The 5,251-nt window shown below is 32.6% G+C and overlaps 1 pseudogene; it reads right to left on the reverse strand.

Moving 5' to 3' along the window:
* Positions 1–236: 236 nt before the first annotated feature.
* LOC107901921 (cysteine-rich receptor-like protein kinase 25) lies at positions 237–3,063 on the reverse strand (annotated as a pseudogene).
* Between the last annotated feature and the right edge of the window lie 2,188 nt (positions 3,064–5,251).

A 5,251-nucleotide genomic window follows, 5' to 3' on the forward strand; every position in this document is an offset into this window, starting at 1 on the left:
TGTAAAATTCATTTTTGACCAAATAGTATACATTCAATCCATTGAGTTAAATTTCATTATTTCTAAAATATTGTATGCCACATATATTATTTTAGCTTCCTATTTTCATATAATACCCAAAAAGAAAGATATAACAACTATCGTTTGAGTCAGGATTGAAATTTTAAACTTAGAAAATTATAAAGACTAAAAAGATCAAATTGAAGAACAATGACTTAATCTGAAGAGTAAGAGATTAATAACAAATTTAACTTAACAGATTTAACTATTATTATTTAGGTTATGATTGAAAATTTAAAAAATACATGGACCAAATTTATAACTTAAATATTACATTTTGTGATTGGTTATAGTACTCTCAAAGTCTCAACCCTATCGAGGATCCATATCAGAAATGGAAACTTGATTTACAGACCATGGAGTTGACTTGCTTGGACCGGATTGATCCGATACCAATTCATTGGCTGTAAAATTGGAGTCAGTGGTAGGGATAAGGAAAGTTGCTGGACGTTGAGGTGCTACAAGAGTAACAGTGTAGCTATTAAGCATGAGAACTATATTTTCCATTGTTGGTCTCTGGCTTGGATCTTCCTGAACGCATAGCAAACCGATGTGGATGCATCGAATCACTTCAATTCTAGAATACGAATCTCCCAAACTTGGATCTAACAACTCCAATGGTGTTCCATTATTCCAGTGTTTCCATACCTGGAAGATGTGAAAAAGAATGGATAGATGTTTAGGGTTCTGCAAATTTACCTTTTTGTTATATTAATTACAAATACAAACTCACATGGGTTAAGAGGTCCTCATCTTCATCTGATTGTTGGAAATTACTGCTTTTCTTTCCGGTAATAATCTCTAGAATTATGACTCCGAAACTGTAAACATCGGATTTGATAGAATAATGTCCATGCATAACATATTCTGGAGGCATATAACCACTACAACCAAAAAATTATTTAAGTTAGCTAGAAATATTGTCATTTGAAATAAACAATTAAATGCTTAATAATTAAAAAAAATAACTTACTATGTTCCAACGACTCTACTTGTGTTGGCTTTAGATTGATCAACTCCAAGAATTCTTGCCATGCCAAAATCTGAAATTTTGGGATTCATATCTTTGTCGAGTAAAATGTTGCTAATTTTGAGATCACGATGTATGATTTTAAGTCTAGAATCCTCGTGAAGATAAAGAATCCCTCGAGCTATTCCTCCAATTATCATGCATCTCTTTGTCCAAGTTAGTTCTCCTTGTTTTTCTAGATCTACAGGAAGGATACAACAAAATATAGTACGTAGGAGTTGCTTATTTAATACAAATTATAAAGGCTAGTTAGTGTTGATTACTTAAGCTTTTGATGTATTTTAAGTGTTTTTAGACGATAAAATATGTGGGGCACGAATAATTTAAGAAAAATGAATATGATTTAAATATGGGCTTACCAAATAGAAAATAGTTCAGGCTCTTGTTGGGGACAAATTCGTAGACCAGTAATTTTTCAGCTCCTTCCAAGCAAAATCCCAATAGCCTCACAAGGTTTCGATGTTGAAGCTTGGCTAACAATGCAACCTCATTCTTATATTCCTCCAGACCTTGGCTGGAGCTCACTGCTAACCTTTTCACAGCTATTTGTTGTCCATTAGGAAGTTTGCCCTGGTGATTCAGCAAATTCCAATTACCTACAGTCACATAATTAATTAATTCTACATGCGAAAATTTCTACCTTGTAAACCGGACCAAATCCACCTTCTCCCAACTTGTTATCAACCGAAAACTTGTTTGTTGCAGCTTCAATTGTGCTGAAATCGAATTGCAAGGACTCCATTGTCGTAATTCCATTTCCTGCCATATAGAAACAGAGCAAGTACTGTATATTAGCCTTTTGTATTCTCAGCATTGAATGATAAATGACTAATACACGATACCATTCTTTACCATTTTCTTGTTCCATAGCATCGTACTTCTTGGATTTCCTAGTAAGAATACAGATCAATGCCCCTGCAAATATCACCACAGAGACAACAACGGGTAGAACAATGGCGATTATAGTTTTTGATGAGTTCTTGTTTTTCCCTGTACCACAAACAAATGATCAGGCATACTATAATTAATTGATGCTTTCATTAAAATTCCACTGTGATAAATACCTTTAGATTCCAGTGCTGGAGGGGAATGAAGAACTGGTTTCGGTGGTGGTGGCGGTGGCAGTTGTTGCGCTGTGAATCGGTAAAACGGGTACAATTCATATCTGACATTACAGCTCGCAAATACAACTCTGCCCCTTGTTTACCTAGGCAACAATTTGGGAGATAAGTAATAGCTGTTGTTAAGCAGGTTTGACAATCGGACACAGATAAATCGGGTGTGCACTGAGCAAGCGTGTAGAGTGTTTGGAAAGCGGTGAAATTGACTTCTTGAGTGGCATACTTTTTCCCCAACTGGTCACCCTTAGCAGCCCTTGTGGCTATCTCATTCATCGTGTTTCCAAGCAACTGCATGAACCGCTCTGGCTGCGAAACATTCCCCGTATTCAGCAGTTCCAAAACAGGTTCCTGTTCCCATTCAGAGAAGAAGGAACTATTGGAGTAACGTATGGTGCACTCGTCGTAGTAAACTAAAGCCGTTTTCCGGTTAGGGCAACGTTGAAGTATTTGGCCAGAAGCGGTTCTAACACATTCTCGACAGATTTCTTTGGTGACATCACCACGGCAGAGGAAGAGACCGTAAACAATATCCGGAGGGGCTTGGCCGACGGTGAGGTTGTAGAATCCACTTTGGCGAGTAGAGTTGGATTGAAAAGAGGAAAGGAGGATATTGAGGTTTCGACGATATGGGTTGTTCCGAGTGTAAGTAGTCGTATTTGGATTGCAGTCATGATATAAGAAAACAACTGCTGCTTCACTGCTCAGACTCAGCGTTAAGCAAATAAAGATGTAAAATAAAAGGTTCCTGGGGATATCAAATGACACCATTATTACTTAATCAGCTCTTGCTGCCTTTTAGGTACTGGGAAGGGCTTATATAGATAGAAACTCGCTTTTCTACTATTTTTAATATATTTTTAATATTCTTTTTATAAAGAAATAAATACCATTTTTCTCGAAAGATAATGCCTTACATTACACTAGAATCCATATTTTTTTACTCTTATATTGATAATAATATTTATGTTAATTAAATTAAGACCATGCATTTTTTATCATTTATTTATGTTAGGATTATATTTCATTATAGGTTTCTTTTGATATATTTCATTATAGTTATCTTTTAGTGTTCATGTTGATCCAATTTATCATATGTCTTAACTGATCCAAAAATTTTAATTATGCATATTAAAGAGTAATTTAGAAAAATATAAAAAACTCCTCTCAACACTTGCTGTGTGAAAAGAACGAAAAGTAAGCAAGAAATAAATTCTCCATGGAGAAAAGAAAGCACGTTGATTTATTGAGTGCGAGACTTTGAAATTTCTATTGGGAAAAGATCTAAAAGTCCATTTTCAATGACTTTAGAAACAGTAGTTTTAGAATTCTATTTGCCAACAATAGTTTCAGCAAATATTATATTTACGAGTGAATTATAATATTATATTAAAATTTGAATGGATAATTTTATTAATTGGTCAGTTATTTTCAGTACAAGTGATTTGAACCTAAAGTTAATGGTTTTAAAAAATGAGGCATCGAAACATTGTTTTTGTAGATTGAGCTTGTAAATATAGGTGAATTGAGTTTTGGCTCGGAAATTTCGATTATTTGATAATTAATTAATGTACAATAACTAAATTGTAACAATCGTAAAAATTAATCGCTATAAATTTTTATTAGGTAAATTAGTTTAAAAAGTGAATGTGTAAGGGTTTATGGGATAATTAGACCATAATTTAATATCATGGACGGTTAGTGCCCGTTAAATTAGTGATTTTTCATGTTAGAAATTAATATTAACCTTTAATTAAAATAAAAGAAAAACATAAAACAAAAGAAAGGTGGTCATTGTATCATCTTTCTTTCTTCTTCACCATAGCCTCCATGGGAAAGAAACCATTTTTGAAGCTTGAGTTTCGGCCCTTGCATAAAAGTGTTCTTGAGATTTATTTTTCGTAATTTTTATGTTTTTGAAATCGTTATAACTTAATCTAGTTAGTCTGGGTGTTAAATTGTAAACCCGTTACAGGTTTTAAGAGTTTTCATTGATGATTTTAAAAGTTTTTCGAATGTTAAATGGTAGATTTTGAAGCTTTGAAGCTTAGAGTTTAATTGTGAAAGATATAATAGTTTTAATTTTAAGGATTAAATTGAATAAAATATAAAAGTTTAGAAAAATTATATAAAACAAAATCAAAAGTTCATATGCATGTATTTGAGTATTAAAAGTATATAGAATTGATATTTTGAACTTAACTATTATATAAAAAAAGAATCGAATCAATTGGTAGATAACCGAGGAAAAAAGAAAATTACAGATTAGTCCCTAACCTTTCTTCTACTGTTGTTTATACCTGGTAAGTTCATACGTTATAATTAAGTATATTTATGTAATGCTTTTGGTTGGATTATAAAATTATAATAATTGAATGCACTTTAAAATTGTATACAAATTTGTATAAAAAGGTGAGAAAAGGTTTACATCGGAAAATATGAGATTTGTGATCAATACGAATAGAAGTGCAGTATTGGATGAATGTAAAATTTAGTATGCGAGTGTGTGATATATACATAGAAATGTTATATTGTTAAAATGGTATACTTATAAATTGTTTGGACATCAAGTGGACTAAATTGATGATATGTGTATATATATTTTGAATTGTGGTTAGAACAATATAAAATGTGAGGAGTGGAATGAATTGAAATAAATGATATTGATGTGTTAATAGAGCATGAATGACTATAGAATAAGATATAATTGATATGCCAATAGGGTTGATTGCATGCTAGTACGAGATATGTGGAGTAAAAATTTGATTGAGATATCACTATTTACGTTAGAATCTTGCATTTTTTGCGAATTATCGAGCTTTGTCTCTATAGAGACCTTAGTGTGGTGGAGGGATGATATGTTATATGATATGATATTTGTGTCTACGAGCTTTGACCACGGTGCTTTAGTGTGATGTAGTTGTTGCTCTGTCGTGTTATCTGGTGTGGTGTAGTTACCCGTGTATCTATATCTTATTATTTTGGTTCATCGGGCTAACTGTTGAAAGGAAAATGTACTGATTGATTCTATGTTATGCATGGG

Source organism: Gossypium hirsutum, chromosome D06, assembly GCF_007990345.1.
Source record: "Gossypium hirsutum isolate 1008001.06 chromosome D06, Gossypium_hirsutum_v2.1, whole genome shotgun sequence".
Taxonomy (NCBI): Eukaryota; Viridiplantae; Streptophyta; class Magnoliopsida; order Malvales; family Malvaceae; genus Gossypium; species Gossypium hirsutum.